Source organism: Eubalaena glacialis, chromosome 5, assembly GCF_028564815.1.
Source record: "Eubalaena glacialis isolate mEubGla1 chromosome 5, mEubGla1.1.hap2.+ XY, whole genome shotgun sequence".
Classification (NCBI taxonomy): Eukaryota; Metazoa; Chordata; class Mammalia; order Artiodactyla; family Balaenidae; genus Eubalaena; species Eubalaena glacialis.
The window spans coordinates 48,031,228-48,055,182 of record NC_083720.1 but is presented as its reverse complement, the minus strand read 5'-3'; the positions used below and the strand labels follow the sequence as shown (position 1 = coordinate 48,055,182).

At 38.2% G+C, this 23,955-nt stretch overlaps 1 protein-coding gene and 1 pseudogene across 2 annotated transcripts in view; both read right to left on the bottom strand.

The window, feature by feature from the left end:
- The window catches only part of SLIT2 (slit guidance ligand 2), a 380,303-nt gene that overhangs the window by 216,234 nt on the left and 140,114 nt on the right, over positions 1-23,955 (bottom strand). The gene's annotated exons all lie outside the window — the stretch shown is intronic.
- Positions 2,466-9,588, bottom strand: LOC133092468 (POU domain, class 5, transcription factor 1-like; annotated as a pseudogene).

The window sequence follows — 23,955 nt, the reverse complement described above, 5'->3', positions numbered from 1 at the left end:
TATCACAGAGCTGGCTGTGAAGCGAACCCAACCTCCAGCCGCATGGATGAGGGCGCAGGTCTGCTGCGTGGAGTGGGTTAGAGTCAGCAGGCAGAGAGAAGGCCTTCCTAGCTGACGTGCATTCCCTTTCAACTCTGCCTCTCCCCCAGAAACTTGATGTGTGAGAGCGTTCACCCAACAGGAGGGCAAGCAAATGGAGGAGAAAGCCAGAAAGCAGGTGGTCACAAAGGAATCAGCCAGATTGGCTCTGGCTTTTGAGGTACAAAGTTCTGGCTTGCCAGCAAAACTTGTTCCAACAAATGTTTAGCTCTGACCAACACGATTAACTAGAGTTCTTCCCAAGAACTGGATGGAGACACAATGTTCTTTCGACACAGTGTCTTTGTGGTGATAGAGGCATGATGAGATGGGAGAATCCTTCATCCTTTACCAACCACTCTGTCTACTTTCTTCCTTTTTTTCAGGCATTTCTGACTTCAATTCCATCCTTATTCAAAAGATGATAATGGATGAAGATAATGATGACAAAGATGAAGCCCATCCAGCTTGGATTCAGTGGTTCATCTTTGCAGCCATATCCTCACCAATAACCTAAGCTCACTTGTGTTTTGGGGCTTTTATTGCACCTGCCCTAAAATCCCCAACCCTGAATGAATCCAACTGCCCATCTTCTCTGTACATGCATCTTAGTTGCTGAGTGCTCATGGAACAATCTCAGAGTTGGCTAACATCCATATAAAATATATGGTCACCACCTTTGAGAAGAATTTACCAGCACATGGCAATCCACGTGTTTGGTCAGCTCTCATTCTCTCGTTCTCCTGTTCTGAAAATCTCAACTGTTCTCCAACCCCTGGTCCCCACTCTACTGGCCTTCCTCACACTTTATAGAAGCTACTGCCTTCTAATCACCAAGGAAATGGAGAGGTGTTAAACAGAAACTCCCTTTATGTCCAACATCTGAATCTATGAACCAACCTGCTTCTGCATGGCACCTTTTCCTTTCCTTCTGTGTTCTGCACCCCTCTTACCTTCCCAGGACCCTGGAGATGTCTATTACAAACTTTCTTCCCTATCTTTAGTCATTCTCTCCATACTGACTCCTGCCCTAAGTGGGCAAATCTTACTTCCCTTCTTACAACAAAAACAAAAACAAATAAATGCTCTCTCATTTCCATTTCCTCTTCTGGACAATCGCATTTGCTCTTTTTTTCCAAAGTCAAATATCCAACAAGACATTTACCCTTTATTTCCTCACTTCCTGCTTATTCTAATATTTCTTCCACTCTCACTACTGTACCTAATGTGTTCTCGCTACAGTTGTTTTGGCCTCAATATCCACTTTACTAAACCTAATGAAACACTCTTAGCTCTCATTTTATTTAGCCTAACATTATTCTACCCTGTGGGCCCATTCCCTCCTTTTTCAAAACTCTCTTTCCTAGATATCTAAGGTACCACATTCCCATTTTTTTCTCTGGCTTCCTTTCTTAAGTAGTTCCTCCTTCTTTAACTGATCATTAAATGCTGGCTTTTTTTTCAAGCTCTAGTTGCTCCAAGGTGCTCCTCTTTGTTATTCTATATTCTTTCCTCCATTATAACATGATTTACTTCCATATCTTCAATTTCCATCTCTATGTCTATGACTTGTAGATTTATATTGCAATTGAGAGCTCTCTTCTGCACTCCAGACCATATACTCATCTCAACATTGCATTTGCTCCACAGTAGTCCAGACCTAATTCGAAAAGAAAAAAATACAACTTTAATGCTAAACTTATAAACTTCCCCATATCCAAACCTGTACCTCGTCCTATATTCCACACCTCGTACACTCAAACCAGAAATACGGGAACCACAGTACACTCATCTCTTTTCCTATCCATCAACTGCCAAGTTTTACAAATTGTCTCTTCTAAAGATTCTAAAATTATCTACTTTTCTTCATTCCAAGAGCCATCCTTCCAGGCCGAGATGCAATCATCTCTCTCCTGCATCACTAACTTGCCTCCTATCTGCTCTCTCCACATCTTCCATTCAATTAATCTTCCCCATAGTCGCCAGAGTCATCATCAAAGTAAGATTTATAGGATTTTTAGGTATGCTTATTAAATCAAATGCATACAGTTCAAAGGTACGGAACATTAAAGTGAACCCCTTCATTAAAAATATAACCTTAGTAATTTCACTTTCGTGCTAGTAAGGAAACAAAAACACAAACAAAAAGACTTAGGGTCCATCAAGTCACTATCTTTTTTTTTTATTCTAGGTCCCAGGCTTCTTTATTTAAGAACAAAGTGATGAGTGATGCGGGGATTAATATCCAGAGCATCACTGAACTTCACCTTCCCTCCAACCAGTTCCCCCAAACTCCCTGCCCCCACACCCTGTGTGCTCCCAATTCCTTTCTAAGTGAATGAAGAACTTAATCCCAAAGCCCTGGTACGAAACCCAGGGTTCGCTCCCTAGCTGTCCCCCTTCCTCTGTCCCCATTCCTGGGAAGGGCAGACACCTCCATTGGAATGCATCGGGGAGCCCCAGAGTGGTGACAGACACCGAGGGAAAGACCTCAGCTTCAGGAAATGGGACCGAGGAGTACAGCGTAGTGAAATGAGGACCCCCATAGCCTGGGGTACCAAAATGGGGCCCTGGTGCCAGAGGAAAGGATACTGGTCCCCCTGAGAAAGGAGACCCAGCAGCCTCAAAATCCTCTCGCTGCGAAGAGTCACCTGCTTGATCGTTTGCCCTTCTGGCGACGGTTGCAGAACCACACTCGGACACATCCTTCTCAAGCCCGAGCTGCTGAGCCATGTGGCTGATCTGCTGCAGGATGGGCTTTGGGCACTGCAGGAACATGCTCTCCAGGTCGCCTCTCACTCGGTTTTCAATACTCGTCTGCTTTCTCTTCCGGGCCTGCATGACGGACTCTGCCTTGCATATCTCCTGCAGATTCTCGCTGTTGTCAGCTTCCTCCACACACTTCTGCAGCAGGGGCCGCAGCTTACACATGTTCTTGAAACTGAGCTGCAAAGCCTCAAAACGGCAGATGGTTGCTTGGCTGAACACCTTCCCAAAGAGAATCCCCAGAGTGAGCCCCACATCGGCCTGGGTATATCCCAGGGGGATCCTCTTCTGCTTTAGGAGCTTGGCAAATTGTTCGAGGTCTTTCTGAAGAGCTTTGATGTCCTGGGACTCCTCGGGGTTCGGCCAAGTCACTATCTTTAACAGGAACTCTGAGTTCTAGGAGTTCTGGCTTCTCTTTCAGTCCCCAGCATCACATCACACCTGTATTTCTCTACAGTCAGTACACATGTCATGTAAACTCCCATACCCCATGCTTTCTACCTGGTACTTTTCCTCCTCAGGTAGCTGAAGTTTTCATTCTTTGATCTCAGGTTATTATAGCTCTTCAGTTAGGGTGGCTTTTGCAACCCAGTACCAGGAGAGATGCCCTCTTTTATAGTCTAATATTACTATAACTTTTTCTTTGTAGTACCAATACTTATTTGTTTGATGTAACTCTTGCCCTCCAGTGTATAAGCTGCCTCAAGGCAATAACTGCACCTGTCTTAAGCATTAAAATCATAGTATAGGGACTTCCCTGGTGGCACAGTGGTTAAGAATCCGCCTGCCAATGCAGGGGACATGGGTTCGATCCCCGGTCCAGGAAGACCCCACATGCCGTGGAGCAACTAAGCCCATGTGCCACAACTACTGAGCCTGCGCTCTAGAGCCCACGAGCCACAACTACTGAGCCCGTGTGCCACAACTACTGAAGGCCGTGTGCCTAGAGCCCATGCTCCACAACAAGAGAAGCCACCGCAATGAGAAGTCCGTGCACCGCAATGAAGAGTAGCCCCCGCTCGCCGCAACTAAGAGAAAGCCTGAGCCCAGCAACAAAGACCCAACGCAGGGAAGAATAAATTAATTAATTAATTATTTTAAAAAATCATAGTATAATATTTGATACATATTAGATACTCAAGGAACACTGATTGACTGAGTCCCTAGAAAGAAGAGTAGGGAAAAGATTAAATTCAAGTAATGGTAACTGTCAACATACTGTGTGAGACACATTTCGTATAGGTTTTAAGTAGGATCTAATCTACCCTTAACTCTATCATCAATTTAACTATTTCATTTGGTAGAACAGTTCTATCATCTACACCTAAGTCTGAGCTACCTATCATGAGAACAGTACTATGTAAGGATAAAATGTCATTCCCAGTGATATTCATATAATGGCATGCACACTGAAAAGAGCTGTGTAGAGATGCAAATGAATTATGATGCTAGCAGACAATTGCAGGACACTTAATATGTTCAATTACTATTCTGATCATTTTACATATATTAATCTAATCAAAACTCACAACTTCCTGTGATGTACATACCACTATTACCCCTTTTATAGATGCAAAAATTGAGGGTCAGAGAGTTTAGTAATTTGCCTAGGGTCACTCAGTTCTTAAATGGCAAAACCAGGATTTAAACTCACGACTGTCCTATCAGGCTTCAGATTTAAAGAGTATGGTGTGGGCACCCTCATTATAATATTAACACAATTAATATTATTCTATAATTTGAAGAGAATATTTTTCTTAAACCAAATAGCATAGTATTGAAAACTTATATTCTGCTACTGACTTCTGTACTTTTAAAATTCAGCCACAGTATAAAAAGCATAAAGTTTAACTTCCCCATTAATGAAACACTGGATATAGAGAACACATTTCTTTTAATTTTTTACCAGGTTGAATATTTTTCATACTAGTCAGCTTAACATTAAGCTGCTTATTATTTTTTACAAGATTGTACATATGCCAGAAAGTATATTTGTGTTATCCCAAAATTAATCTTTAATTTAATAGTATATATTTTGATTCAACGATAATCTTATGTGTTTACCATGGGTAAAATTTTCAATTAATTTAAAATATAGCTAAATAAATTTATAATAACATTAGCCAAAGGATGGATATTACTGATTGAGCTAAATATAAATAGAATTGAAATATATCACAGATGTTATACTGAATATAATGAAATATACTTGGTTTCAGTATTTCTAGAAATAATAATTGATAATTGACAAAGGAATCCACAGACTACCAGAATGGAATATACGTATAAACAGCAAAACTGAAACCTAAAATCAATATACAAATGAATAGCATGTTATTTATATTAGGAACTGAAAAACAAAGAAACAGTACACGCTTGGATAAAACAGAATCAGAGAATATTGTATGGCAACTACATAATAAAGTCCCCTGCGGAACAGATGATAAAAGATCGCCCAACTTAAAGTACACAAAGCATCTCCAAAAATTCTGGCCATAATGCTACTTCTACCTCCTTGATTCTCCATGGTATTTTCAAATACTGAATTCTCTGTTCTCCTTTTCAAACTCCAAATTCTGGAACCATTTGTATGTACCATCTGCCTCTCCTTCTTTATGTCCCGTAACTTTTTTTTTTTTTTTTTTAACATCTTTATTGGAGTATAATTGCTTTACAATGTTACGTTAGTTTCTGCTGTATAACAAAGTGAATCAGCTATACGTATAAATATATCCCCATATCCCCTCCCTCTTGCGTCTCCCTCCCATCCTCCCTATCCCACCGCTCTAGGTGGTCACAAAGCACAGAGCTGAGCTCCCTGAGCTAGGCGGCTGATTCTCATTAGCTATCTATTTTACATTTGGTAGGGTATATATGTCAATGCCACTCTCTTACTTCATCCAAGCTTATCCCTCCCCCTCCTTGTGTGCTCAAGTCCATTCTCTACGTCTGCATTTTTATTCCTCTCCTGCCCCTAGATTCTTCAGAACCATTTATTTATTTTTTTTATATTCCATATATGCGTTAGCATACAGTATTTGTTTTTTTCTTTCTGATGTACTTCACTCTTGTATGACAGACTCTAGGTCCATCCACCTCACTACAAATAACTCAATTTTGTTTCTTTATATGGCTGAGTAATATGCCATTGTATATATGTGCCATGTCTTCTTTATCCATTCATCTGTCGATGGACACTTACGTTGCTGCCATGTCCTGGCTACTGTAAATAGTGCTGCAATGAACATTGTGGTACGTGACTCTTTTTGAATTATGGTTTTCTCAGGGTTTATGCACAGTAGTGGGATTGCTGTGTCACATGGTAGTTCTATTTTTACTTTTTTAAGGAACCTCCATACTGTTCTCCATAGTGGCTGTATCAATTTACATTCCCACCAACAGTGCAAGAGGGTTCCCTTTTCTCCAAACCCTCTCCAGCATTTATTGTGTGTAGATTTTTCTTAATGTTATATGATTTTTTATATTAACATAACTGTACTACATTTACATTTATATAACTGTTTATCTCAGTTATTTAATGCATTTTTAAAACAACTTTATTGGAGTATAATTGCTTTACAAGGGTGTGTTAGTTTCTGCTTTATAACAAAGTGAATAAGCTATACATACACATATATTCCCATATCTACTCCCTCTTGCATCTCCCTCTCACCCTCTCTATCCCACCCCTCTAGGTGGTCACAAAGCACTGAGCTGATCTCTCTGTGCTATGCGGCTGCTTCCCACTAGCTATCTATTTTACATTTGGTACTGTATATAAGTCCATGACACTCTCTCACTTCGTCCCAGCTTACCCTTCCTCTTCCCCGTGTCAAGTCCATTCTCTACGTCTGCGTCTTTACACCTGTCCTGCCCCTAGGTTCTTCAGACCATTTTTTTTTTAAGATTCCATATATATGTGTTAGCATACAGTATTTGTTTGTCTCTTTCTGACTTACTTCACTCTGTATGACAGACTCTAGGTCCATCCACCTCACTACAAATAACTCAATTTCATTTCTTTTTATGGCTGAGTAATATTCCATTGTATATACGTGCCACAAATTCTTTATCCAATCTTCTGTTGATGGACACTTAGATTGATTCCATGTACTGGTTATTGTAAATAGTGCTGCAATGAATATTGTGGTTCATGACTCTTTTTGAATTATGGTTTTCTCAGGGTATATTCCCAGTAGTGGGATTGCTGGGTCATATGGTAGTTCTATTTTTAGTTTTTTAAGGAACGTCCATACTGTTCTCCATAGTGGCTGTATCAATTTACATTCCCACCAACAGTGCAAGAGGGTTCCCTTTCTCCACACCCAATCCAGCATTTATTTGTAGACTTTTTGATGATGGCCATTCTGACTGGTGTGAGGTGATACCTCATTGTAGTTCTGATTTGCATTTGTCTAATGATTAGTGATGTTGAGCATTCTTTCATGTGTTTGTTGGCAACCTGTATATCATATTTGGAGGAATGTCGATTTAGGTCTTCTGCCCATTTTTGGATTGGGTTGTTTCTTTTTTTGATACTGAGCTTCATGAGCTGCTTGTAAATTTTGGAGATTAATCCTTTGTCGGTTGCTTCATTTGCAAATATTTTCTCCCATTCTGAGGGTTGTCTTTTCGTCTTGTTTATGGTTTCCTTTGCTATGCAAAAGCTTTTAAGTTTCATTAGGTCCCATTTGTATATTTTTGTTTTTATTTCCATTTCTCTAGGAGGTGGGTCAAAAATGATCTTGCTGTGATGTACGTCATAGAGTGCTCTGCCTATGTTTTCCTCTAAGAGTTTTATACTGTCTGGCCTTACATTTAGGTCTTTAATCTATTTTGAGTTTATTTTTGTGTATGGTGTTAGGGAGTGTTCTAATTTCATTCTTTTACATGTAGTTGTCTAGTTTTCCCAGTACAACTTTTTGAAGAGGCTGCCTTTTCTCCATTGTATATTCTTGTCTCCTTTATCAAAAATAAGGTGACCATATGCGCATGGGATTATCTCTGGGCTTTCTATCTGTTCCATTGATCTATATTTCTGTTTTTGTGCCAGTACCATACAGTCTTGATTACTGTAGCTTTGTAGTATAGTCTGAAGTCAGGGAGTCTGATTCCTCCAGCTTTGTTTTTCTTTCTCAAGATTGCCTTGGCTATTCGGGGTCTTTTGTATTTCCACACAAATTGTGAAATTTTTTGTTCTAGTTCTGTGAAAAATGCCATTGGTAGTTTGCTAGGGATTGCATTGAATCTGTAGATTGCTTTGGGTAATATATTCATTTTCACAATGTTGCTTCTTCCAATCCAAGAACATGGTATGTCTCTCCATCTGTTTGTATCATCTTTAATTTCTTTCATCAGTGTCTTATAGTTTTCTGCATACAGGTCTTTTGTCTCCTTAGGTAGGTTTATTCCTAGGTATATTAATCTTTATTTGCAATGGTGAATGGGAGTGCTTCCTTAATTTCTCTTTCAGATTTTTCATCATTAGTGTATAGGAATGCAAGAGATTTCTCTGCATTAATTTTCTATCCTGCTACTTTACCAAATTCATTGATTAGCTCCAGTAGTTTTCTAGTAGCATCTTTAGGATTCTCTATGTATAGTATCATGTCATCTGCAAACAGTGACAGTTTTACTTCTTCTTTTCCGATTTGGATTCCTTTTATCTCTTTTTCTTCTCTGATTGCTGTGGCTAAAACTTCCAAAACTATGTTGAGTAATAGTGGTGAGAGTGGGCAACATTGTCTCTTTCCTGATCTTAGTGGAAATGGTTTCAGTTTCTCAGCATTGAGAACGATGTTGGCTGTGGGTTTGTCATATATGGCCTTTATTATGTTGAGGTAATCCCCTCTATGCCTATTTTCTGGAGGGTTTTTATCATAAATGGGTGTTGAATTTTGTCAAAAGCTTTTTCTGCATCTATTGAGAGGATCATATAGTTTTTCTCCTTCAATTTGTTAATATGGTGTATCACATTGATTGATTTGCGTATATTGAAGAATCCTTGCATTCCTGGGATAAACCCCACTTGATCATGGTGTATGATCCTTTTAATGTGCTGTTGGATTCTGTTTGCTAGTATTTTGTTGAGGATTTTTGCATCTATGTTCATCAGTGATATTGGCATGTAGTTTTCTTTCTTTGTGACATCTTTGTCTGGTTTTGGCATCAGAGTGACGGTGGCCTCGTAGAATAAATTTGGGAGTGTTCCTCCCCGTGCTATATTTTGGAAGAGTTTGAGAAGGATAGGTGTTAGCTCTTCTCTAAATGTTTGATAGAATTCTCCTGTGAAGCCATCTGGTCCTGGGCTTTTGTTTGTTGGAAGATGTTTAATCACAGTTTCAATTTCAGTGCTTGTGATTGGTCTGTTCATATTTTCTATTTCTTCCTGGTTCAGTCTCGAAGGTTGTGCATTTCTAAGAATTTGTCCATTTCTTCCAGGTTGTCCATTTTATTGGCATGTAGTTGCTTGTAGCAATCTCTCATGATCCTTTGTATTTCTGCAGTGTCAGTTGTTACTTCTCCTTTTTCATTTCTAATTCTATTGATTTGAGTCTTCTCCCTTTTTTTCTTGATGAGGCTGGCTAATGGTTTATTAATTTTGTTTATCTTCTCAAAGAACCAGCTTTTGATTTTATTGATCTTTGCTATTGTTTCCTTCATTTCTTTTTCATTTATTTCTGATCTGATCTTTATGATTTCTTTCCTTCTACTAACTTTGGGGTTTTTCTGTTTTTCTTTCTCTAATTTCTTTAGGTGTAAGGTTAGGTTGTTTATTTTAGCTGTTTCCTTGTTTCTTGAGGTAGCATTGTATTGCTATACACTTCTCTTGTAGAACTGCTTTTGCTGCATCCCATAGGTTTTGGGTCGCCGGGCTTTCATTGTCATTTGTTTCTAGGTGTTTTTTGATTTCCTCTTTGATTTCTTCAGTGATCTCTTGGTTATTTAGTAGGGAATTGTTTAGCCTCTATGTGTTTGTATATTTTACAGATTTTTCCTGTAAGTGATATCTAATCTCATAGCATTGTGGTCGAAAAAGATACTTGATATGATTTCAATTTTCTTAAATTTACCAAGGCTCGATTTGTGACCCAAGATATTATCTATCCTGGAGAATGTTCCATGAGCAATTGAGAAGAAAGTGTATTCTGTTGTTTTTGGATGGAATGTCCTATAAATATCAATTAAGTCCATTTTATTTAATGTATCAATGAAAGCTTGTGCTTCCTTATTTATTTTCATTTTGGATGATCTGTCCATTGGGGAAAGTGGGGTGTTAAAGTCCCCTACTATGATTGTGTTACTGTCGATTTCCCCTTTTATGGCTGTTAGCATTTGCCTTTTGTATTGAGGTGCTCCTATGTTGGGTGCATAAATATTTACAGTTGCTATATCTTCTTCTTGGATTGATCCCTTGATCATTATGAGGTGTCCTTCTTTGTCTCTTGTAATAGTCTTTATTTTAAAGTCTATTTTGTCTGATATGAGAATTGCTACTGCAGCTTTCTTTTGATTTCCATTTGCATGGAATATCTTTTTCCATCCCCTCACTTTTAGTCTGCATGTGTCCCTAGGTCTGACGTAGGTCTCTTGTAGACAACATATATATGGGTCTTTTTTTTTTTTAATCCATTTAGCCAGTCTGTGTCTTTTGGTTGGAGCATTTAATCCATTTACATTTAAGGCAATTATCGATATGTATGTTCCTATTACCATTTTCTTAATTGTTTTGGGTTTGTTATTGTAGGTCTCTTGTGTTTCCTGCTTGGAGAAGTTCCTTTAGTATTTGTTGTAAAGCTGATTTGGTGGTGCTGAATTCTCTTAGCTTTTGCTTGTCTGTAAAGGTTTTAATTTCTCCATCGAACCTGAATGAGATCCTTGCTGGGTAGAGTAATCTTGGGTGTAGGTTTTTCCCTTTCATCACTTTAAATATGTCCTGCCACTCCCTTCTGGCTTGCAGAGTTTCTGCTGAAAGGTCAGCTGTTAACCTTATGGGGATTCCCTTGTATGTTATTTGTTGCTTTTCCCTTGCTGCTTTTAATATTTTTTCTTTGTATTTAATATTTGATAGTTTGATTTACATGTGTCTTGATGTGTTTCTCCTTGGATTTATCCTGTATGGGACGCTCTGTACTTTCTGGATTTGATTGACTATTTCCTTTCCCACATTAGGGAAGTTTTCAACTATAATCCTTCAAATATTTTCTCAGTACCTTTCTTTTTCTCTTCGTCTTCTGGGAGCCCTATAATTCGAATGTTGGTGCATTTAATGCTGTCTGAGAGGTCTCTGAGACTGTCCTCAATTCTTTACATTCTTTTTTCTTTATTCTGCTCTGCGGTAGTTATTTCCACTATTTTATCTTCCAGGTCACTTATCTGTTCTTCTGTCTCAGTTATTCTGCTATTGATTCCTTCTAGAGAATTTTTAATTCCATTTATTGTGTTGTTCATCATTGTTGTTTGCTCTTTAGTTCTTCTAGGTCCTTGTTAAACATTTCTTGTATTTTCTCCATTTTATTTCCAGGATTTTGGATCATCTTTACTATGATTACCCTGAATTCTTTTTCAGGTAGATTGCCTATTTTCTCTTCATTTGTTTGGTCTGGTGGGTTTTTACCTTGCTCCTTCATCTGCTGTGTGTTTCTCTGTCTTTTCATTTTGCTTAACTTACTGTGTTTGGGGTCTCCTTTTTGCAGGTTGCAGATTCATAGTTCCCGTTGTTTTTGGTGTCTGCCCCCAGTGGCTAAGGTTGGTACAGTGGGTTGTGTACGCTTCCTGGTGGAGGGGACTAGTGCCTGTGTTCTGGTGGATGAGGCTGGATCTTGTCTTTCTGGTGGGCAGGACCACATCCAGTGGTGTGTTTTGGGGTGTCTGTGACCTTATTATGATTTTAGGCAGCCTCTCTGCTAATGGGTGGGGTTCTGTTCCTGTCTTGCTAGTTGTTTGGCATAGGGTGTCCAGCACTGTACCTTGCTGGTCGTTTAGTGGAGCTGGGTCTTAGCGTTGAGATGGAGATCTCTGGGAGTGCTTTTGCCGTTTGATACTATGTGGAGCCGGGAGGTCTCTGGTGGACCAATGTCCTGAAGGCGGCTTTCCCACCTCAGAGGCACAGGCCAGGCACCCAACTGGAGCACCAAGACCCTATCAGCCAAACGGCTCAGGAGAAAAGGGACAAAAAAAGAAAAAAGAAAGAAAAGAGTAAAATAAAATAAAGTTATTAAAATAAAAAATTAAAAATAATTATTAAAAATAAAAAATTAAAAAGTAATAAAAAATAGAAGAAATAAAAAAGAAAGTAGAGAGCAACCAAACCAAAAAACAAATCCACCAATGATAACAAGCGCTAAAAACTATACTAAAAAAAAACCCAACAAAAGCAAATAAAAAAACGGACAGACAGAACCCTAGGACAAATGATAAAAGCAAAGCTTTACGGAGAAAATCACACAAAGAAGCATACACCTACACATTCACAAAAAGAGAAAAAGGAAATAAATATATATATCATTGCTCCCAATGTCCACTGCCTCAATTTTGGGACGATTCATTGTCTATTCAGGTATTCCAGAGATGCAGGGTACATCACGTTGATTGTGGAGATTTAATCCGCTGCTCTTGAGGCTGCTGGGAGAAATTTCCCTTTCTCTTCTTTGTTCGCACAGCTCCTGGGGTTCAGCTTTGGATTTGACCCCATCTCTGTGTGTAGGTCGCCTGAGGACATCTGTTCTTTGCTCATACAGGACGGCATTAAAGTAGCAGCTGATTAGGGGGCTCTGGCTCACTCAGGCCAGGGGGAGGGAGGGGTATGGAATGTGGGGCGAGCCTACAGCAGCAGAGGCAAGTGTGATGTTGCAACAGGCTGAGGCGCACCATGTGTTCTCCCGGGGAATTTGTCCTTGGATCACAGGACCCTAGCAGTGGCGGGCTGCACAGGCTCCCAGTAGGGGAGGTGTGGATAGTGACCTGTGTTTGCACTCAGGCTTCTTGGTGGCTGCAGCAGCAGCCTTAGAGTCTCATGCCCGTCTCTGGTGTCCACACTGATAGCCGCGGCTCGCGCCCGTCTCTGGAGCTGGTCTAGGCGGTGCTCTGAATCCCCTCTCCTGGCGCACCCCGAAATAATTGTCTCTTGCCTCTTAGGCAGGTCCAGACTTTTCCCCAGAGTCCCTTCCGGCTAACTGTGGCACACTAGCCCCCTCAGGCTGTGTTCATGCAGCCAACCCCAGTCCTCTCCTTGGGATCTGAACTCCGAAGCCCAAGCCTCAGCTCCCAGCCCCCACCCGCCCCGGTGGGTGAGCACACAAGCCTCTCAGGCTGGTGAGTGCTGGTCAGATCCCCTGTGCAGAAATCTCTCTGCTTTGTCCTCTGCACCCCTGTTGCTGCGCTCTCTTCCGTGGCTCCAAAGCTTCCCTCTCACCACCCCCAGTCTCCGCCCACAAAGGGGTTTCCTAGTGTGTGGAAACTTTTCCTCTTTCACAGCTCCCTCCCCAAGGTGCAGGTCCTGTCCCTATTTTTTTGGTCTGTTTTTTCTTTTTTCTTTTGCCCTACCCAGGTACGTGGGGATTTTTTTTTTGCCTTTTGGGAAGTCTGAGGTCTTCTGCCAGTGTTCAGTAGGTGTTCTGAAGGAGTTGTTCCACATGTAGATGTATTTCTGATGTATTTGTGGGGAGGAAGGTGATCTTCACGTCTTACTCTTCTGCCATCTTGAAGGTCTCTCTGTAGATTTTTTGATGATGGCCATTCTGACCAGTGTAAGGTGATACCTCATTGTAGTTTTGATTTGCATTTCTCTAATGATTAGTGATGTTAAGCATCCTTTCATGTGTTTGTTGGCAATCTGTACATCTTCATTGGAGAAATGTCTATTCAGGTGTTCTGCCCATTTTTGGATTGGGGTGTTTGTTTTTTTGATATTGAGCTGCATGAGCTGCTTGTAAATTTTGGAGATTAATCCTTTGTCAGTTGCTTCATTTGCAAATATTTTCTCCCATTCTGAGGGTTGTCTTTTTGTCTTGTTTATGGTTTCCTTTGCTGTGCAAAAGCTTTTAGGTTTCATTAGGTCCCATTTGGTTATTTTTGTTTTTATTTCCATTTCTTGGAAAAGGAAAAATAGGACCTTGCTGTGATTTATGTCATAGAATGTTCTGCCTATGTTTTCCTCTAAGTTTTACAGTGTCTGGCCTTACCTTTAGGTCTTTAATCCAATTTGAGTTTATTTTTGTGTATGGTGTTAGGGAGTGTTCTAATTTCATTATTTTACATGTAGCTGTCCAGTTTTCCCAGCAGCACTTATTGAAGAGGCTGTCTTTTCTCCATTGTATATTCTTGCCTCCTTTATCAAAGTTAAGGTGACCATATGTGCATGGGTTTATATCTGGGCTTTCTATCCTGTTCCATTGATCTATATTTATTTCTGTTTTTGTGCCAGTACCATACTCTCTTGATTCCTATAGCTTTGTAGTATATGTCCCATAACTCTTGAACCCACTTTTGACTGAGCTGTGAAAGCTCAGCTGAATCTACTGAATCCAACACCGCCAAACCAAACGCAAAAACCCTTTAACTCATGTGACTTCTCTGCAAGAAAACATAACAAAAGCAACAAAAATCTGGTTTTTCTTGAAACATTCACCTCTTCAATTGTTCTTTCAGTCGTTCCTAGGTCCTCTACTAGCTCCTCTTTGTTCTCCCTCTTCACCACATTCCTTCAGGGGTGTAAGCTAGTTTCATGCTGCCCCTTTTCACAAGAGCTTTTCCCCCAGAGCTCCATCATCTCAACCCAGGTGTCTCATGGAAATGTCTCCATGGGTATTTCACAGATGCCTTCAACATAATATGTCAAAAACTGAAATCATCCTGTACCGTCTCAACTCTGCTCTTTTTTCCCCAGAGATCTATATGAATAAATGATTGCATCACCCATTCAATTATACAAGTCAGAAATTTGGGTGCCACATTTGAGTCCTCTCCCTCCCTAGACTCCATGTAAACTGAAGTTCTTGATCACATCTGGAATAATGTGTCCAATTTTGACAACCGCATAGGATAGAAAAATCAAACTTAAAACTGTGTAAGGGAGGAGAGTGGATATATGGAAACTCTCTGAATTTTCTACTCAATGTCTTAAACACCTAAAATTACTCTGAAAAATTAAAATCTACTAATTAAAAAAAGAACACTTGGGGGTATATAGAGGAGAGTGGCAATGGCAAGAGATTTAAAACTGTTTCATATAAAAATTTTAAAAGATATGCACACTTGAAATATTCATCTTCACGAAGAAAATTAAGAAAAGTCATGATAGCTATCTTACAAAATTGTAGAGGAAAAAGGAAGATATGTTCATTTGACTCCATGAAAACAAAGGAATATTCACTAGGAGAAACTATAGAGAAGTGGTTTTCAGATTCTTACAAAAGAACAAACTATTTAGTAAACAAAAACTTTGAGAAGCAGTGAGCTACTAAATCATTTGTTCAACACAGTGCTTTTGGGTTTAGGAAGTGCTTTTTATTATCTGTTACCCTATTTAATTACCATCCCAACTCTGTTTCTAGGTAGGAGGACAAATATTATTATCCTCATTTTATCAGTAGAAAATGAAGACAAAGAGCCTTAGATTATTGGTGTGATTTGGCCAAAGTTAGTGAGGTAGAGCCTTGCATACAGCACTTAAATAGTTATTACTACACAGTGGGGTCTTACCTAATAGATTCTCTATTCCTGAGGTCACTCACCAGCATACAAAAAGTGTTCAGAAAATATGATTTGAAAAAAGAAATTAATTGATCACTTAATGAATAAATCAATCCAAAGTTTAATTCTAGGCCTTTTAAGTCTTAACAAGGATTGAGGTATAATTAAGTGACTAGTAATATGGAAAACAAACAACAGAAATATATATAAAGCGTTTAGAAGAGAGAGATAACAAGGGGTAATTTGGCCAGATATATGATATTAAAATCAGCCTTATAGGATGTGTAGAATACAGAGAGGAGAAAAAAGCAAAATCTATTTTGGAAGCAGTCTGATAAAGAGCACCTTTAGAGGGCCTAAACTGGTCTTCTTCTGGCCCTGTCTTTCCCCTGGATAGAAGAAATGTAAAAGGAATAAAGAAGACAAAAACAGATGGGAAGATAACTCATGTTTGTGTTATCAGAAGATTTAATATTATTAAAATGTTCATACCCAAAGCAATCTACAGGTTCAATGCAATCCTTATCAAAATCCTAATAGCAATTTTACAGAAATAAAAAAAATTCAATAATTCATATGGAACCACAAAAGACCATGAATAGTCAAATAATCTTGAGAAAGAAGAACAAAGCAGGAGATATCACAACTCCTGACTTTAAAATATATTACAAAGCTACAGTAATCAAAACAGTATTGTACTGGCAAAAAGAAAGACATATAGACCAATAGAACAGATAGCCCAGAAATAAAACTATTATGTGTATAGTCAATCGTGCTAAAAATACAAAACCAAGAAAGGACAGTCTCTTCAACAAATGGTGTTGGGAAAACTAGATATTCACATGCAAAAGAATAAAATTGAACTCCTATCTTATACCATATATAAAATCAATTCAAATGGATTTTTGAACATAAGACCCAAAACCATAAAACTCCTAGAAGAAAACATAGGAGAAAGGCTTCATGACATTTGTTTTGGCAATAACTTTATGAATGTGACACCAAAAACACAGGCAACAAGAACAACAACAACTAAAGTGGGACTACATCAAACTAAAAAGCTTCTACCCAGCAAAGGAAACAATCAACATAATGAAAAGGCAACTTATGGAATGGGAGAAAACATTTGCAAACCATATATGTGACAAGAGGTTAATCCCCAAAATATATGAAGAACTCCTAAAAATCAATAGCAAAACCACTAAAAACCCTATTAAAATAACTATAATCCAATGGGCTAAGGAATCGAACAGACATTTCTCAAAAAAAGACATACAAAAGGCAAACAAGTATATGAAAAAATGATCATCATCACTAATCAGCAAGTTAAATGCAAATCAAAACCACATGACATATCACATTACACCTGTCAGGATGGCTACTATCAAAAAACAAAGACAAGTTTTGGGGAGGATGTGGAGAAATCAGAACCCTTGTACACTGTTGCTGAGAATGCAAAATGGTGCAGTTGCTATGGAAAACATTAAGGACGTTCCTCAAAAAATTAAAAACAGAGCTACTTTATGATCCAGCAATCAATTTCACTCTGGGTATTTATTCAAAAGAACTGAAATCAGGATCTCAAAGGACCATTAGCCCTCCCAAGTTCACTTCAGCATTATTCATAATAGCCAAGATGTAGAAACAACCTGAATGTCAATTGACAGGTGAATGGATAAAGAAAATGTGATATATATATATGATGGAATATTATAGAATATAATATATATAATGGAATATTATTCAGCCTTAAAAAGAAGGAAATCCTGACTTTTGTAGCAACATGGATGAACCCTGAAGACATTATGCTAAGTGAAATACATCAGTACAGAAAGATGCATACTACATGATTCCACTTATATGAGGTACCTAAAATAGTCAAATTCATAGAATCAAAGAGTGGAATGGTGTTTGCCAGGGGCTAGGAGGAGGAGAACATGGGGAGTTACTAATCAACAGGCATAAAGTTTCAGTTCAGCAAGAGTTAAGTTCTAGAGATCTGCTGTACAACATTGCATCTATTATTAACAATACAGTATTGGATAATTAAAAATTTGTTAAGAGAGTAGATCTTATGTTGTGTTCTTACCACAATAAAATTTTTAAACAAGAAAGATAAAAAGATTAGGTTTCAGAGGAAAAAGTTCCTTCTCTTATCTCTGCTTCTTTTATATTTACCTCTCTGGCAATAACATCAGGCCCAGGATTGTTATGAAGATCACATGATATGCATGTGAAAAGCACCAAATGTAAAACACTTTGCCCACTTTTATAACTAGGTGAGGGGTCCATACACAGCATGGCAATAGAGTGCTCAATCTCTCAAGAAGGGGGAAAAATATTTGAGCTTTGATATCTTCTTAATTTTTAGTCATCCATTAATTTATTTTTTAATTAAATTAGTTAATAACTTTGAAACTGCTGGGAACAGTATCTTGCACATAATTAGACCTACATGGTATTTGTTAATATATACATAAAATAGACATTTATTAAATACCTACTATATTCAAGGTCAGGGATCTAAAGACAAAACAAAGTCATGATCCACTTTTGTTTTTATTATTATATGTTCTAGGCCAGATTATTTAAAAGGTGTGCATGTGGATAAGAATAATAAAGTGCAGTTTGGGAGTACTTTTAAATATTTACTACAGATAGTTCATTGCTAGGTTTCATCTTTCAAAAATGTTATTTTACTTATGTTAGTTAATTATATCATGATGGTTAATATTAAAAAATCAAAACAATTCTTGTCTAGGCTGTTTTGAAAATTCCAGCATCATAAAATAAACTGCTTTAAAATGTATGGGGTTTTGTTGCGGCTAGCTTTCTTCTAAAAAGTTTTTATAATTGGGTTTTAAGGAAGGTATAAAACCAGGGTTTAACTTTCATATTTTCAACAAAGTTTGGTCTGTATTAGAGGAGTTAACTGGCTAAAATTTTTAAAATGTAATGCTCTATGCCAAGAGCTAGCATGCAGCTATTTACAAAGGGAACATACGCATTTTTATTTGCAATCTGACCAATGAGGCTATGGTTATTTAAACCGGCCAAGCAACAGAATAAAATAATGGCTTACCTTTATACTGTTGCTGTAATGCTCTGCCTAATAGGCAAATTTGGATCACATCACTTATCTCCTGAAAAAATCCCTCAAAGGACCCTAATCCCTGCAAAATAAAATCTAAAATTTTTTGGTACAGGCCCTTTGTCAGGTCCCTGCTTATGTATCTTTATCTTCAGAAACACTGCCCACTACAGGCACCTGCCAAAATAGCCCATCTGAAGTACTAATATGTTGCATTTCCCCATGTTCTGCCTATCCTCCAAATCTTTCTCTCTCTCTGTGTGTGTGTGTGTGTGTGTGTGTGTGTGTGTGTGTATGTGTGTGTCTCCTTATGCTGGGATGGGCCAACAAATTTCTATTCGTACTTCAAGTCTCAGCTCAGGAATTACATTTTAATTATGTTATCTAGCAAATTACGCACTCATAAATGTTTAATGTTTACAGGATATAGAGAAATTGTAATTATGTAATGTAAATGACAGCATGGTTATAAATTTAAGGTAAATAGATTTCCATATTGTTTATCTTAGAGTAAAAAATGTTCGGGACAGTTGGACAGGTGGTTATGCAAATAATAAACAACAGTTTTTACCAGAAAGTCTCTGAGCCATTATGGTTTTAATGTTCAAATATCCAGCCGCTACCAACAGTAACGAAGCCTTAAGATCATTATTTCAAGACCGGCTGTGAACTATTAAGATATATAAAGAAAAAGAAATTGCTCTGTCCAAGATTACTGCCATCAGCTACTACAGTTTAGACCTCAGTGCTTTATTTACAGAACTCCCTATTGACAAATGACAGAATTGCATAATGAGTATACAAATGCCTTTTCAAGAATAGATCTTGAAGGCTGTTTTTATAAAAATTCCTTCTGGCTGAATTATCGAAATGCAGTGTGCTGACAGGAGGGACAGCAATACACATGGGCTTTGTTGGCTTCTAATGGATTCCATTTCTAGAGCATGAAAAAGATGGAAACTAAAGTACTTTAGTAGGATTTGGATCTCTCTCTCCATGTGGTCCTACAATTTGAAGAATAGCAGAATATGTGGACAGTAGTTTTCTGTTTAAAAGGGAACACAGTTCTTTAAAAAATTCCCATCTAATAGACAAGATCAGTAGGTTGCTTGGAGAGATGTAATATTACAGAACATACCCACGGGGTTAAAACCTTGTTATTTTGAAATAGTAACGCAACAAAGACTCTAAACAGGGATTTTATAGAATTCAAATTTCTTTAGGGAAATTTTTAAATAAAGTTTTGTTATTTCTAAGGGAAGACTGAGAGACATACTTAAAAAAATAAAATAAGATGCTTTCTTAAAATGGGGATTATCCTGTAAAAATAGTCAACGTTTTATTTCCCTCAGTAGTTATGTATTTTCAAATTTATTTTTATTGAAAACCCTGTACACCTGCCTGACTTTAAACCATCGGAAGGAGTCAAGTGACGGCAGGTCTCACACTTTCTATGCAGTTGCCAAGAATTATTTTATTGCACAGTTGAGGCTGATGCTAATGCAACCAAAAAAAATCATCATAATTATAATAAAATAATACCACCACGACCGACCATTTTTTACTAAGTCATGCTGTGCAAAGGTAATCTGCATACAGATGCAAGCACAACAGGATGTGATTGATTCGCCCCTGCTGGCTGTCCCAAGAAAGAGTGCGGCCCTTAGTTCCTGTGATCACCAGTACAGCCAGTGTTAATGCACGGGGCTTGCAAGGCAAAACAGCTAACACTGGTTCATCCTGGCAAGCCATGAATCGTCAGTAATGAGCATAAGCCTTCAAAGTATAAAAAATGATGACAGCTTCAGCCTCGTATGAAGAAACCTCTTGCAGAAAGAAAAGTATGAAAGGAGGAGCAGCACGATGAAAGCACTCAAGCCTAAACTGTAGTGTCTGGAAACCTCACAACTCAAATGGCTCAGTCATTTACTTCACATTCCTTGGGACACATGCACACATGCCAGTTACCTGAAGTAGATTCAGGGGGCTTCTCTCAATCAACCAAGAAGGTACAGATGTAATTAAAAATCAAATAGTCAAGGTTTTAAAGATTTTCAAGATACAAGAGCAGAAAAATAACTTATGGGGAGGCACTTGCTAACTGCAGGTAATACAGTAAGTCCCCTACACATGAACCTTCAAGTTTCAAACTTTCAAAGATGCAAACATGCATCTGGTTCCAGCAAGGGACCAGAACCTGTGCCATCAATGTCAGGCGTGAGTGAAATTGCAGCTTGCCCTCCATCTCCTATTGCTGACGATCCTTCAGCTCTACCATCTCCCACCTCCTCTCCCTCCTCCAGTCAGTAACTCTTCTTGCCTAAAGCTTTTTGGCCTTTAGAACCAAACAGATATTTGTGATAAAAGCAACTTGTCTGGATACTCCCTGAGGCACAGTGTATTTTCCATCCTTAAATGGATTATTTATGGGTACTATAAAATTACAATTCTGGAAACAAAATTATGGAAGATTATGTATTCTGGGAATGTGGGGTTTTGTTCCAATTCACTTGAAAATTAGCTTGAAAGCAATCAGGTACTGTTGTCAGCATGTACTTAAGTAATGAGTTTCAGTAATTTTCAATGAAATAGCAAAAACAAAAGCACAGTTTTAAGGTGTTTTAGGAATAGTCTAATTAACTCAGCAATACCTAAACGCATAAAAGATCTTTTTCAAAATGTTCAAGAATTATGAGTTTGAAAATAAGCTGATATTTTCAAAGTTGTTTTAATTATGCTTCATTTTAATAAATTTTAATTTTAAAATGTCAATTCAAGTGGCACAACTTCTAGATGGAGAATAGGACAAAAACCTAAACTAGTTCATTCTTCAATGCAGAAGTAGGCCTGCAGTGCCATAGTAACTTCGTGATGTATTTTTCAAAATACTTCTCAACTCAACCTGCTAGGTGGTTTTAGGAAGTCAATCCATGCCCTGGAACCCCTCTGTTAGAAGATATCAAAGCCTGTACAGCTTGCACCCTAATACTATCTCTGTATGATTTTTCCTATAGTCCACGGCAAAGCATCAGCCTGGAAAATTCTGTGATAGTATTTTCCAACACCACGTTAGTATTTTGTATTTAAAGATGCTTATTGGTGAAGATAAGATCAATAGGGCCAATTATTCAATGAATTGCAGCTTTCCTCTTCAAATATTACTTACCTAGAAAATTTTGCATTTCAATAAGACAGCTGGGGGGCTTCCTGGTGGCGCAGTGGTTAAGAATCTGCCTGCCAATGCAGGAGACATGGGTTCGAGCCCTGGTCCGGGAAGATCCCACATGCCGCGGAGCTAGTGAGCCCGTGTGCCACGACTACTGAGCCCGCGTGCCACAACTACTGAAGCCCGTGAGCCTAGAGCCCGTGCTCCGCAACAAGAGAAGCCACCGCAATAAGCATGCACACCGCAATGAAGAGTAGCCCACACTCTCCACAACTAGAGAAGGCCCGCGCACACCGACGGAGACCCAACGCAGCCAAAAATAAATAAAAATAAATAAATTATTAAAAAAAAAATAAGATAGCTGACTTTGTATTTAATTAGAATAGTGAGGTTAAATTTTGGAATAATGAATTCTGATCAAGCAAGATTTACCTGGTCTACAAAAGTGATCTAAGCTTCTGGCAGGGAGATATATTGGGGTTATAGGCTCACATTTTTTCCTGATGTGGAATATGATCAAAGAAGTTTGGAGACACCCCTAAAGAGCAAAACCTCACTTATCTGACTGTGCAAAGCTAGATGGTGTTCTTATAGGCAAAGAATAGAGCTCTGGGTAATTTAAGCAGGGAGGAAATTTACCGGAAGACTGGAGAACCAAGCTCATAAGCAGGGAAGAAGATATTCAGTTTTCTCAAGCAAAGTCAGACAGCCATGTGTCTGTCAATAGCTGAACAATGAGGAGTGAACAAGGCTGCAGGTACCAGCGGTTTTGCTGCTACTGGTCTCTGCCAACTTCCCACTGGAATAAACTCTTATCTGTACCTCTTCCTTAACCTCTGTTCTAGATTCAAAATACCAGATAGGAATATTGAATAGGCTGCAAATAAGGTTTGTGCTCACTCCTCTGGTTGCTAGAGCTTCAACAAAGTGAGTATCTGGACCTTTCCACTCTGGTTTGGGAAAGTGTAATAATTAGGATGAGCTATACTGTGCTATAACAACAAAACCTTCTCAAAATCTCAGTGGCTAAAAGAAAAATCACTTTATTTCTCACACTCTTGGCAATCCCCATTGTTCATCAGCTGAGGACACTGCTACATGCTGTATTCACCCAAATGAAGACAGTCACTTGATCTAGTCGCCATGTCTGAGAAAAGGAGTCATAGAATGATGATTATCAAGTGGAGTCCAGGGATTCCTGGGAATCTGCAAGTTCAAAATGATTTTCATAATAATATTAAGATGTTATCTGCCTATTTTTTGTTTCCTTTTGATGATATATAGCAACTCATCTTTAATAATAATAATTATAATAATATATTGACAATAATAATACCCCATAATAATAATTAAAATATATTAATGATGGTAATAACCCCTCTTATGGCAATTTACAGTTATAAATTACACTCACAGAAATGATCTCATTTGATTATCATATTCTTTAAAGGTAAGTAATAATATCTACCCACCACACACATACATGCACACATAAACTTTAAAGATAAGGAGAACAAGAAAAGATATTTTAAAGCTCAAGCTATAATAAACGAACCACATTACTTAAAACTCATTTTGTTCATATCTCCACAATATTTTTTAAAATTTTTTATTAATTTTTATTGGAGTATAGTTGCTTTACAATGTTGTGTTAGTTTCTGCTGTACAGCAAAGTGAATCAGCTATACATACACATATATCCTCTCTTTTTTGGATTTCCTTCCCATTTAGGTCACACAGAGCACTGAGTACAGCTCCCTGTGCTATACAGTAGGTTCTTATTAGTTATCTATTTTATACATAGTAGTGTATATATGTCAATCCCAATCTCCCAATTCATCCCATACACCCCCCCTTCCCCTACCTGGTATCCATACGTCCATTCTCTATGTCTGTGTCTCTATTTCTGCTTTGCAAATAAGTTCATCTGTATCATTTTTCTAGATTCCACATATAAGCAATATTATATTGATAAGATATTCATTTTTCTCTTTTTGACTTACTTTACTCTGTATGATAGTTTCCAGGTCCATCCATGTCTCTGCAAATTGAGCAATTTTGTTCCTTTTTATGGCTGAGTAATATTCCATTGTATATATGTACCACATCTTCTTTATCCATTCTTCTGTTGATGGACATTTAGTTTACTTCCATGTCCTGG